The sequence below is a fragment of the Toxorhynchites rutilus genome, chromosome 2 (assembly GCF_029784135.1).
Source record: "Toxorhynchites rutilus septentrionalis strain SRP chromosome 2, ASM2978413v1, whole genome shotgun sequence".
Classification (NCBI taxonomy): domain Eukaryota; kingdom Metazoa; phylum Arthropoda; class Insecta; order Diptera; family Culicidae; genus Toxorhynchites; species Toxorhynchites rutilus.
This window is the reverse complement of record NC_073745.1, coordinates 121,795,323-121,809,414: the sequence shown is the minus strand read 5'-3', so window position 1 is coordinate 121,809,414 and position 14,092 is coordinate 121,795,323. Positions and strand designations below refer to the sequence as shown.

At 37.6% G+C, this 14,092-nt stretch overlaps 1 long non-coding RNA gene and 1 other non-coding gene across 2 annotated transcripts; both read left to right on the top strand.

Moving 5' to 3' along the window:
• Positions 1 to 9,254: 9,254 nt before the first annotated feature.
• On the top strand, positions 9,255 to 9,975 carry LOC129770747 (uncharacterized). Its single transcript, XR_008742188.1, has 2 exons — positions 9,255 to 9,634; positions 9,702 to 9,975. It is a non-coding gene; the product is annotated as an uncharacterized LOC129770747 (long non-coding RNA).
• A 3,813-nt stretch (positions 9,976 to 13,788) lies between these two features.
• On the top strand, positions 13,789 to 13,861 carry Trnat-ugu (transfer RNA threonine (anticodon UGU)). The gene has a single exon. It is a non-coding gene; the product is annotated as a tRNA-Thr (tRNA).
• Positions 13,862 to 14,092: the final 231 nt, after the last annotated feature.

Below are 14,092 nucleotides of genomic sequence, written 5' to 3'. Positions count from 1 at the left end.
TTCAACGTTGTCTCCTGGGAAATAAGCCGAAGCGACTATGATAACGGGTTTCTCTCGGGTCGTTGGAACCTCTAATTGTATTGCCACGATGTTTCTGTTGATGAATTCTGTCATGGGTACATACCTAATATTATCCCGTATAAGAATTGCGGCTCTTGGTGCGGTTTGGGGGCTGTCATAGAGAAGCCTACATTTTTGTGTAGAGATTCCTCGAATCCTAGAATTATAGAAACAAGGCTGTTGAATGAGAGCCACATCCAGATTTTCGTGAATGAACCTTCTGCATAGGACACTGCTTGCTCCCTTGGCGTGATGAAGGTTCAACTGAATGAACTTTATTCTGTCCAGTATTTTGTTCGTCTCCATTCTTCGGGAAGAGGCTGCCGGAACCCGAAAAGCTTGTTAGGATTGTTCATGTGAGTCCCACGAGTCGCGTGGAAAAACAGTCAGCTACATTAGTGACCCGCATAATGCAGTAAGGGCCGAAAATACTGTGGAGGGCGCCCAGGTACTCCACAGGGTCCGTTAATCAGCCTTCATCCCTCGACACGAGTCGCGTGACACCTTGATTTAGGCCGAGGACATAGTAAAAGCGATGTGATGCGGTGCGATTAATTGGAGCTCATCGCGTTTTATGACATACTGATCGCTTTAGATCGCGCGTTTTTTGATGTTTCATTCCACTCCATTCCACGTGTAAACAACCCAGCAAAAGGATGCCAGATATGATAACGCATTTTCATTCTGTAAACAGTTGAATTGTGAGATATTTCATTTAGTAAAAAAATGGAATGTATGCGATATTTTTCTCAAAAAAGCTTCAACCGAAAATCTATATTGAAAGTACAGCAAATGAAACCATTTTCTTCAGTGGCATTTGATTACTTTTTCTTTCAACAACTCAATTTTTATTTTTTTTTGAGTTCGGTTGTAAAGATATTTATTGATAAATCGTCTAGTAACCATCACTTGCGTTTACTCGCGGCAAAACACTCCACAAACAGTTTCGCCGCATTGGCATCCGCATCGCATCGCGTTTACTATGGTCTCGACCTTAGGGATTTATCCATTACCTTCTTTCCATGATAACCATGAATAGCAGCTATTACAACCATCCTCCTTTTTGTTATCTCGCGGTATGTTAACTCAATTCATGAACGGATCCTTTTGATTATTCCTTGTAGTGGTAATGAAAGAGTTTTTGGAGGGAGTTAAGATCGTCAGGGAGCGAAGGTACAACGCTCTGTACGTGACAAGACTGCTGATCTCAATGTTTCGAAATCGAAAATGCACAATGTGCTTAAACATAACCTGGGATGTCGAACATTTCAAACGTAATGTAAAGTTTCGAGGAATAAACGGGTTGAAAGGTCAACTCTTCTACTAACAGGTGGACAAGACTTAGTCATTTCGGATGAAAACTTATTCGTATTGTAACAATCTAACAATGTCTAAAACGACAGATTGTGAGCATACAGTCCGAGGAATATTCCAGACAGTGATAGAAACATTTCACGGTTCATCACGAATACGGTTCTTTAATCCGTGATGGCTTGGGTAGGTATTTACAAAAGTGGCAAATCTCTACATGTTTTCATAGAACAATGTGTTAAAACTAGCTTTTCATATTAAGTAACGGATGGTTTGCAGAATGTCCTAGAGCCAAGCATGGAAACATTCTACGGGAATGATCATTACTTGTTTCAGCAGGATGGGTCGCTTTCCCAAACAACGAATCTGATTCAGAACTAGCGTCGGGAAAATTTGACCGACCTCTTGGCCAAAGATGAGTGGCTTCCTAGTTTACGAGATCTACATTTCTTTGGTTTACTTCGTATGGTCTGAATAGGGGCTAATTTAGTACTAAATGCCGATGGAAGCCATGCATGTCGCCTACCACGGTCTTGAAAAACGTTTGAAGTAGGATTGGGCGATCTCGAATCGATTCATAGAAGATCGATCTTTTCCATTCCGATTTCCAAATTTTTGATCGATCTTTTGTACTCGAGAAAATCGAGTTTTTTTTTGCTTTTGATCATTTTGTAGATTTGTTTTTCAGTGTGCATCGATTTTTCATATCACCAAACATTTTTTTTCAAACACAATGTGAACATTTGAATCGCTTTTTCTACGATTTACTTCTGTACAAATGATGACAGAGACAGAACTAGCGGCAGCTACTGAGGGGATGAACTGTAACCAGTTGCGCATAGGATCACTGAACCTGATGTTGATATCAATTACAGGCTAAAGGTTGTTTCTTAGAACTAGCGCCAAAATCAAGAGTCGGCTTCGACAAAATGACAGATGTATGGCACGATCAATTTTTAAGGGATCATTGTCAGCTGAATTCTGGGCGGTATTATTCTGGGTAGTTGTTGAATTTCTAATTATGCATTTTCAAGTAATTTATTAAATAAAACGACTACCTGACGGTACATGATGAATGCCCTGTGGCTGTGGCCTTCATGCTGAAAATCAAACCAAAATGCGTTGTTTGTGGTATGTGGTATGTTTGAATAGAAAAATGAAATTTTTATTCCCTGTTTAAAGAAAAGACGGCATTCATATAGAATAAGAAGATAAATCGTAAAAAAAATAGTGGGTTATATCTATGATATAACCGCAAGGTTCACGTGGAACTACCTTAGCTTAGCAATCATTCGTTTGTATTGATTAAATTCTTTATTGAATGAAACAGTTTCCAAATTCAATTGAGTTCAATATATTTGCTCTGTGAGTGAAAAAAATGAACAAATGCCGTGTAAAGTCAATTCATTTATTGTGATTGATTGTTCTTCGTTACAAGTAAATTTAATGACGGACCTTTTACGTTTGGTATGATGACTAGAACAAAATATATGTACGGAAGAATTATCAAACGTTTGATGAACCAGCCTAAGGCTGAAAATCTTTCCAATAAAGACAAAAAAAATAATTATCAAACGATTATTTTATTTTACATTTCCCTCTGAAGTTTACATCCCAAAAGTGTACATACTTCTCGAATCTCGAATTTGCTTGAAACTGGGAAGCTCATTCGCTTCTAGTGTCTGCACGATTTTCCCAGGTTCCTAAGTTTAGAAGATCATGTTAGGACAGACATATTCCACTCGGCACAAAGGCAAGCGAGGACAAAAGTACTCGCAGTTTGCATTTATTTGCAGAGCCGATTTCCCCAGAAACCTCGGTTTTGAAGTCTGCGTTAGGGAAACACATTTCAATCGGAACAAAAATACCCCCGATTTGTATGAATTCGCAATGCCGATTTCCCCACGCTTCATGGATTTGAAGTCTGTGTTAGGGAAACACATTCCAGTCGGAACAAAAATACCCCCGACTTGCATGAATTTGAAATACCGATTTCTCCAGGCACCTTGGTTTAGAAATCTCTATTAGGGAACACATTTCGGTGGGAACAAAAGCTCCCCCTACTTTCGTGTGTTCTTTTTCTTCTTTTTGGCTTTAAGAGGGTTTAAACTTTTCAGTTCACTCGCCTCTAGGCTCTTTCGTGTGCTTGCAATGCCGATTTCGCTGCTTGGTTTTAAAGTCTGTGTTAGGGAACATTTTTCGATGAGAACAAAAGTCCCCCTACTTTCATGTATTTGCAATGCCGATTTCCCCAAGGCTGCTTGGTTTTGATGGCTGTGTTAGGGAAACCGTAAATCGGGCCAATCAAAACGATGCAGTTAGGGCGTTTAGATAACGCCTAATATTTTACAGTTATTTAATTGTTTATCTAATGAAAAACAACATTTTGTTAGTTGCGATAGATGCGTAGAAATATTCCCTATCAAGTGATGCAAACATCTCTCCTATCCAGTACGAAATGTTCGAGCTATAAGCATTCGAAATCTTTCATTTTTTCCTGCATGTTCTGTGTTTAGGTTTTCATTTTACCCTCCATATATTCCGGTTAGACGTAGTCCCACGTCAAAAACTTTTAATTCTTCAAAGATCGATTCTTTGGTGCTGATTTAATCAGTGGATCGATCCCTACGTCGTTTGGAAAAACGATTCGACAAGATCGATCTTTTTTATAAAGATCGACCAATCCTAGTTTGAAGCCGGTCAAAAGGCGGCGTTGTTCCGAAATATATACTGTAAACCAGGGTTTCTCAAAGTGGTCGATATCGATCCCTTGGGGTCGATTTCGGTTTCCAAGGGGTCGACAAAGACGAATATTGATTTTGGGGTCGACGTGGTCTAAAAATCGACCCCTATTCATTAAAACTAGTTCTTATTTGAAACTTTCATGATACTGTATAAGTTGTACTACGTAAAGCAATTTGTTACAATAATATTTTAGTAGAACGAATGAAGAATGAAGATCAAATTCAAGTCCAAACAAACGTAACAAGCTTGTATTTAGGTTTAGGTTGGTTTAATTGCGTTCTAGAATTCGTTGAATGATCAGAGTGACAACTTGATTTGTGTTTTGAAATTCCTGGGTTTTTCCTGATTTTCCCAGTAATTTTTTGAAAAAAAAAATTCCTGGTTTTAATTATACATGCAGACTGTCTGTTGTTTGCAAAACAAGATAAATTCATTGTGAACAATGCGCTGAGCTACCAAGCTCTGATCATTTTGGTTTACTACCAAATATACTTTGTTCACGGAGGACTTCGCTCCAATGAATTTACTACGCTTATGAGTTTCTTCGCTCATAAAATGTCCAAACGTTCTTCTTTTCGGAAATAGTTTTTTAGCATATCGAACGAACCCAAAGTATCACAAACTCGAGGAATTCCTGTTTACTTTTGTCCACCACGGTATCACTGATTCTATTTTTTCTCGACGAAATGTTCGAGAGTAAAATTCTTGCGTTTTTTTGCAAACTATTTACTAAACTATCGATGCGGAATCGATGATTGTATCCAGTGATAAAGAAATATACAAGAAATATATTGTGTCGTGTCTTTGTCATGGATACGACGTTCCCTCATTTTTCGAAGAAATTAATTATAGTTCTCTTTACAGTTCTGTCGAAAATCAAGATATTTTTCTCAGAAACTTTATTTTTTTCCACAACACTATTGATTGCAACTCTTACAGCGAATCCTAATTCAATTTTACGAATCATCTTCAACAACCTCTACAACTACTCTAAAGGTACTGGCTGTAAAAACAGCAGCAAAGCTCCTACGGAAATTTGAATGTGTATATTTGTACTTATGTTCCTTTTGTGCTAAGACTGCGGCTACGTAGGTTTTAAAGTACGGCAGCATGTCCAGGGCTATTTATGCCACCGGTTGATTTTCGATCCATCTTACTCCGCAAAACTCCAATAGTTCCATAATACTCCGCACATCTTAACGGAACGTTCTCAAACAGGCTGTACAAGGACTGGAGGAATTCTCAATTTTTTCAAACAATCTTTTTCATTCCTTCTTTGAATGAATTGTGAAAACATGCAAACCGCAACTACCTATATTCGTTTTGGCTACTTCGGATTTCACGAATTTCTTTATTAAACTGCTTCACTACTCTCCAATTGACATGGGGACCGTCAATGCTGAGTTGACTTACTTCAACCTAGGTTTAGTATCAAGATATTTCTTCAGTCTGTTGAACAAGTCCAGTGCACGCGTTGAGCTTAGAAAAGCTGAGCCAATGTACCTGGATTCCACCGTTTCCTTCGTTACATTCCAGTAACGGACGTTGCTGCTTTTGAGAAATCTTATTTAACGTTTCGGGGAATCCGATAACGATATCCTGGTAAATTTCGAGTAAACGAAGGGTGCCATTCAAAAAGTATGGCGCAAAACCGTATGTGATCAGGTAGTTCTGCTTTTAGTTCTGCTGAGCTGCATCTTTGGTGCCATTCCACTGTCCGGAAACATATGCGGAAAAAGCTTAGCACTAGAGCACTAGAGTTTCTTGGGATCAGATTTATCACATGCTGAGGAAGATTGTCCAAATGAGCTCAAGACCTGACTCGTGTGTGTATTCTGCCTTTCAGTGGAAATGGACAAATCACAGCTGTCTTGAATTGTATCCACGACTGCGATTTTCGTTGCATCTTCTTTGGCAGCGTCTATTTGCATTTTTATTATTTTTACTATTTTTAGTGATTGATTTCTTAATACTCACGCTTTTTAACAGCCTGAATTAATAATCAATTGAAAGAAATGGTTTTATGGTTGTGTTTGTTGGAAGATGAAAAATCAATCTTGCGCCGACTAGAGACTCTGACTCTAGACGGGACTCAGGTGTCAACGTAAACTCCTTTGATTCTCAGATTGAAGTTCAATATATATAAAACATACAAGTGCACTACATTTAAATAATAATTGAAAAAATCTGATGAATCCATCCGATTTTTCCTGGTTTTTAATAAAAATTCCTGGTTATTTCCTGGCTTTTCCTGGTGAAAAAAAATCCTGCCTATTTCCTGGTTTTCCTGGTTGAGTTGCCACCCTGAATTATAATACACTCATCGACTAATTTAATTCAAGATATTACAACGTGATTACACATTGAAAGTGAACTTAAATGAAGTGATTAAAAAATTATTTAAAAGATATTTAGTTACCTACGCGCGTAGCGTTTTTTCTATTACTTTAGGATACTTGTTACCGAAAATTATGAATCTTTGGATTTCTTGGGTTCGTTTTTTACGTTGATTGATGCGAAACGACGAGATTTTATTACAGATCAACAGATCCTCTCTCCAGTTAGACGAGTTTGCATTACCTGGCAATGGAGCTCTGTTGGCAGGGTATGTTCGATGAACAAAGAAACCGTTCGAATGCGGAGATTTAATAGTTCAACTCACCAATATTGAACCGGATTTAGATAGATTGGTAGAAAGTCACCAGGTTCATTCACCACATTAATTTGGTGCAAGGTGAGGCTACTTGATGAGTTTTCCCAACACAGATTCCAAAACCAATGAGTTTGGGGAAATCGGCATCGCGAAATAGATGCAAGACGCGGGTACTTCTGTACTCGCATGCGTTTCTGCAGACCGGAATGAGTTCCCCAACACAGACTTCAAAACCAAGGAATCTGGAGTAATCGGCATTGCAAATAGTGATGTCTAAATTTTTCATTTATTCGATTATCCATTAATCGTTGAGGAATTTTTCAATATTCGATTCATTCGAATAATCGTCTTTCAATATTCGATTAATCGAGCGAATATTTTTTTCTTGTAATAATCACGTATCATGTTGTCATTCTGGTCGCGTGGTTCAGAAGTTGCCGATGTTCCATTATTGGATAAAAAAAATCCCTTGATGTCTTAAGCTGACTGAACTTCTACCTATACCGTTTGACAAAATTCTGTTAAAAAATTGCTGCGATAACGTCGAAAACGTCGATTGAACAATATGCGTACAACTTACATGTCAAAATCAAAATTGACTGCTTGAAGTTCAACAAATTATGCAAATTTGCGGTTCGAGAGATACTCTCTTGGGAGATGCAATAAATTCAAAAGGAAATGTAAAATACATTGATCGTTTAGCCATTCTTTCATTCACATATTTTGGAAGTCCACGAGAAATGAATGAAATGAACATGGCATCATGCCATACGACTTGCAACGAAGAAAGTAATCTTTTCACAACGCATGAATTGACCACAATTGGGATTTGTTCGCATCCGAATTCGGAAATTGTTTCATTCAATCACTGGTTTAATCAATATTTTATTCAATACACTCAAATGATAAGTAAGTCAACGGTAGTCCTTGCGGTTGTATTTTAGGTATAACCCACCCATAGTTTTTTTAATGTAGGATTACGTTTTTCCGGAACATATTTTTATCTTTGCTTTGCGATCTTAAATTTAGTTTTAAAAATTAATTACACTTGATAATTACTGAAGTTCTTCTATATATTTATTTTATTGAATTTTAATGAGAAAATAAGGTCATGTTTTCTCATTTCATCAACCGCAAAGTTTTCAAATTGGTAAGTATTATGTATGAATAAGAAAAAATAGAGATTTTTTAAGAAATTTTGCTATGGAGGTCTATGGTATCACTTTATTCTGGAAAAGGGGTCTCTTGCCCAAAACAGTTTGATAACCCCTGCTGTAAACGATGAACATAATATTACCTTTTATTGAAAACAATCACGAATCTTTGTGTATGTCTCTCGATATGCAATGAATAAAGCTCTAGACATACCCTGGTTTTTAATGAACCACATTACCTTAAAGTGCTTCCTCTAGATCTTGTGGCAGGAGGAGTCTCTGAAATTATCATATTTGTCCATTCATCAGCCAGATAACCTTACAACGAATCTCCTTGCACAAATAGGGAGTACTCAAAATGAGAAGGATGTCCGTTTTCGAGTAACTTTGAAGTGCTAAAACTTCTTCAAATGTTAACCAATTCGATATAAATTATTTCTTGTACCGTCCAAATTAAAATGCAATACAAGTTATAGAACACCGGAGTAATTCTAAATTTTCGAAAGCCTTGTCTATTTTAAGGTGTATTTTAATTTTAGGTTGAAAATCTACATTTTTTGTGATTACCATCCATGTGGTTTTCGATTCAGTAATGGAAGACAACCATTTTGGCGATTCAATTATAAATTCAGCGCATTGAATGTTTCGTGTCTTTCTTACGATAATTCAGAATTTGTGTATTGAGTTATTGATTTCCATGCAAAACATTCGTTTCAAAAATCACGTTATCACAATTAATAACGGATTTCAGGCTCAATTGATAAATTTAAAGAATAAATCAAAAGATTGATTTTGAAAGTGATAATCGTCTGAATACCAACTGTCCGAACATTCACGCAGATGGCATTCATGCTTATTTAGAGTTATTTCTATGTACCTCAGACCATGAACACTCAGTTGAATAACCCTATGACTCGATCGCTTTTGAGGCTAAACCCAGCAATGATTATTTTTCCGATTATTAATATGAATTATCTCGATTTTTCCCAAGCGATGCGTACGATTTCGTTCCGCATGTGCTATTCCTGACTGTACCACGCATATTATGGGAAGTCAACAACAAGTTCAATTGAAAACATCCACGAAAAAGTTGTACGTGACTAGACGAAGGGATTGTTACGAATATGGTTGAAAGAGAAGCGTTCAAAACATGTAAACGATGACCTACGCACGCACAGCCGCAGTCCGTCAAAACAAACAGGTTCGAGTCGAACGGGATTGATTGTGTGCGAGAAAGTCGAGTCGAGCGCGTGTGAGTGAGAAGTCTCATTCAATGTAAAGAGTGGAGAGCATGGAATAATCTTTCTTACTGTAGCCATTCAGCGAGAAGAATCATTCGTACGGCGAACGTCTAACCAGTAAGATTAATTTATAACAATGTTGTCTGAGCCAAGGCCCGAGAAAAACATGAGTGAAAGGTTTGTTTGGAAGGCACGGAATTCTGTGTCCACGCCGATCGGTATCGCAGGAATGGCAATGCTTTGCGGGGCTGGTGCCTACAGACAACGATTCTGCGGAGTGTTATCCTCATCGGTCCTTTTGAGGAGGCTTAAAGCCGCTGCACAGGGCACGATGATGGTGGCCCTCGTATTAGGAATAAGCGGCTCAATAGTGAACGAACATGTACTGGATAAGCGGATCGAGAACAAGGCGGAGTCGCTGTGGCTCCTGCGAGCACACATGGAACCTGGTTACTAATATCATCTCACAGGTACGTTGAGGTCATTTAGATTATCCAGAACGCAATAGCATAACCTTTACTTTCATTTTCATTGCAGTGATAGACAAGAAATATTCAATCGCAAGGAGAGTTTTTGGATGTAGAAAGGATGATACCAGCTTGAGTTGCGAATCTAGCAACGTTATAGTTTGAATGTACGACCTTGTTTTTGAGTGTTTGTCGAAATTTATCCTACTTTTGTAAGGATGTTTTGAGAGTGAGATTAGCTTTAAGTGTGCTAGTTATAATTTAAATTAATAATTTGAAAGGCTATATGTACATATGATATTGTAAATATTATTGGAAAATACAGCTAATTAAAATATGAAAAATGAGTAATGAAAATGTGCCGTAATGCTACATATATAATAATACAATATAGGGTCCTATTCCAGAAAACGAGACGAGCAATTCGTCTCGTCTCGTCTCGTTTTCAGTCACTGTCGAGACGAGCAAAATATCCAATTCCAGTACACGAGTTTCATTGAAATGTTTTATTTGGTAGACTGGAGAGACTTCAGTCAGTTTTTCTCAGTATGATCAGTGATGTCAGATGAGAAGACAGATGTTGTTTTGAGAAAAACAACAAACAGTTTTAAAATTGATCAATCGATACTCTTTTCTCAGTGCCAAAATATTAAAAAAACATAACACAAAGGAATAAGTTTCATATATCTTTTGGTTCCATTGATATTTTTCCTCGAGCATATGTGTTCATCACTCAGACGTTCTGTTATTATGGATTTATTGTTTATTGGGGGCAATGTTTGTTCACCTAATCAACGATTATTCAAAAAAAGTTTTAAATCTATATATACACATATATATATATATATATATATATATATATATATATATATATATATATATATGTATTTCCAATGAAGTAGTTGTTTTGAATTACTTATCTTCGTTCAATATGTGAAGACCCTTTTCGTGCCGTGTTAATATTTTCAAAACAGTCATCTAGCATCCCTGGATATGAGTTCAATGTTTACATTTGGTTGTGTTGTTTGGAAGAGGCCCATTTGAAAATCTGTAAAATCTAGCAATTACTGAACTGAATTTGATGGTTGCAGTTGAAAACATACATTGCTTATGCAATACTAGTTTAGCCGTGAAACAATTTCTGAAGATAAAGGCGGAGCAGAAGAATACCGATGCTTTCAATCAACAAGGTGCTCGGCTTCTGGAATATGAAAACAAACGAGACGAGCGCTCGTCTGCTCGTCTCGTTTTCTGGAATAGGGCCCATAATTGTTTTGAACGTGATCTGTTATCGATGTTATGAACCAAACCCATCTGTCTATCAGTATAAGCTTCGAAATATGATATCTCGCGATTATAAATAAAAGTCCAGGAGTTATGTACATGAACCGAAAGATAATTAACGATTAATGTTTTGACGTAGTAATTAAAACTACATCTTGTCTTGTCTCTGTTGAATCGTTCACTGTAAGGTTTACTCTACTTCTGACTCCACCTTATACACAAACTTAATCCTACAAGCTTGTTCTATACCAACACATTACTGGAGGAGGCGCTTGGAGTTACCTTGAATCAATCTTAACCAAATTTGAATAATTATTCGAAGAGTAATCAAAAAATGTTCCGCGGGTGTTGAACTGCCATGAACCGAGTGGAAACTCGAGATTTGTTTTACTCGTACAAAAATAACAAAACATTGGTCAGTTAAGAAAATGTAGACTAGGCAACAACACAGGTCGACGAATAAAAATGTAATTAGAGAGATGTTTTATTTTGCAGATGGGTTTGGGGATGCACTTTTGGAACTTTACGAACTTTATAGTGAATGGGTTACAGCCGATCAAACATTTTTAGAAGTTTTTCATTACTGGACAATGGTTAATCTATTCTCCTTTGTTGGTTCTGGTCGCCTCATCATGCTGAAGAACGCAGAAGTAGGAGAAGGTTGCCCTAATCCGACCGGTGGTCCAGAACCGACCACCACTTAGATCTCGGGAACGGTACTACCTACCGAATTTTTAATAGTGTCAAATGAAAGGTGTTACTACGCTGATAATTTGGTTTTATAGTGACCTTTTTCCAGCTCCTTTCATCCTAGCGTTTTGGCACCGTTTTATGTTTTCAATGCTTAAAAAAGGAAAAGTTACATTTTCGACTTGTACGGAAAATGAGTTAAATATTTTGTAGATGTCGACAAATTACAAAACTAGGCAATTTCGATTGCTTATGGTCTGCTCTTTAAAACAAGCTATATAAATTGAATCTACTTGTCACCTATAGTACACGGAATGTAACTGTTTCCTTCTCCCCCGATAGCAACGGTAGATTATTTGCTAGCAGCGATGATATTTTCCGGATGTCTTCTATGCCCTGTTCTTATTCCCGGAAACGGTGGCGTTTTCGATGCTGGCGCTTTGTTGGTCACCTTCTTAGCGGTAGACTCCTTTTTGACCTTGCTTGCACGAACACGACGCTCCAGTGCTCTTCGTTTGCACAAACATGCTCTTGGTGGAGACTCCGTTCATCAGAGCTTTTTTGATGAACGATAGCTTCGCCATATCAATCTTGAGCAGCGATAACATGACAAAATGTAAAATTATAATTGAGTGGATTTCCGAGCTGGCACCTGCTTATATACAGATTATTGTGATTTCAATAGCTTGCTTCCAAAGCAATTTTTGAGCTAAACATGAAACATGTTTTTGGATCAATAAGTAACACACAGATAACGTGTAGATATTTTACTTTTTCTTTCAACCGGCAAAGAGGTATTATTGCTCAATCCTGTTTCTCCAATGTAACACTCTCGTTCTCGATGCTTCGAACTTACACCCCAGTATAGAAATGAAAGATGTAGTCCGATGTCAAAATTATTTTCATATAAAATGGTTTGGAAAAAAATTCATGTTGAAATTTTCTACATATTTCAATACTTCCCTTGGTTCATCGTGACTGGTTCGCGCTGACATTAGAGTGATCACAACAAACGCGAGCTGGCTCCTCTCTCTCAGGTCATTAAGAGCCATTATCAGCAAACCGGAAGTCAAAACAAGACTATATTCTTTTCCCGCTCGCCAGTTACTTTTATCCATTTCCTATATAATTAGGGGTGGATGTTATTTCCAGGAAATTGGGAACAGAATCGCTGCAAAAAATCGAAGATCTGTTCAGGACCATGGAAAAATGAGACTTTCGATTTGGCCTCTGTTCCCCTCTGTTCCACTCATAAACCACGCCGACGCGTTCTAAACATAGTTTGAGATTTAAAGTATTTATTTCAATGCCGAAGATACCAAAAAACGATAATTTTATGTTATGAATGGCCGTTGCAATTTAGGGAGTCGGATGAGGGCTACTTTCCCCTATGCAAAAACAGAGACGAAGAGCTATAGGAAAGGAGGCTCCTATCCGATGCTTCCTTGGGTAGAGAGTTAGAAACAGTTAAAAAACGTGAAAAATTTCTTGAATCAAATGGGTATTTTAACGAGGAAGCGTAAATCTCTCCCGGCAGTATCAGATAAACAAGTTATAACCCAAAAGCAACGATTGGTTATGGTGGGTAAGAATGTTCTCTACGTTGCTGTGATTATGGATGATGAGATCTATTTGACGTTCGATTGAAACGAATGGAAAGAAACCGGCTATTATTCATCTCCGAGGAAACCTGTAACTGACGGAGTAATGTTCATTGCCCATTTAAAGTTTCCCCAAAAAGTCCTACTGTGGTAAACAATCAACGAAAAATAAATGTCGAAACTATTTTTCTTCCGCTCAGGCCTAGCAGTCAATGCCGAAACTTACAGTGCCAATCATTTCCCGAAAGTTACCCGTTTTATTCGGAAAACCAAGTGAATGACAATGTAGTCATTTGGCCTGACTTTGCATAATTTCATTACGCGAAAAGGTGTTCGAACGAAACGCAGCATCTCTCGATACCAGTGGTAGTTACAGATTCATATGCCCCAACTACGTCCAATTGAAAAATTGTGGGCTAATCTTGAAAGAAGAATGAATTTAATTCCCAAACAAAGATATTGAAGTCTTTTCTTCGACAGTATTCAGAACGCTCCGAATAATGCATTATTGTTTTGTTCATAGTGTTTCACTAACCATGAATCCCGGATCTATCAGAACGACAAATGTAGTGCTTCCAACAAGCCTCTTTGGCTCAGTAGGCAGAGCGCTGGTCTTGTAAACCAGCGGTCGTGAGTTCGATTCTCACAGGAGGCGGCCTTAATTTGGGATTCTTTTTGTAAACATTTGAACTTTATATCCGATTAAAAACATTCTAGTGAATCGATGCGATGACAATAAAAAGTAAAATTTATACTGTGGCGGCGACTCATTCTCGGCTTTCACTTTCGTCATTATCATGAGATAGAATTTCTTGAGGTGACCCTAAATGATAATAATTAAAAATTTCCACAATTGGTATTTCGGTTCGAAAAGTCGGCTTATAGC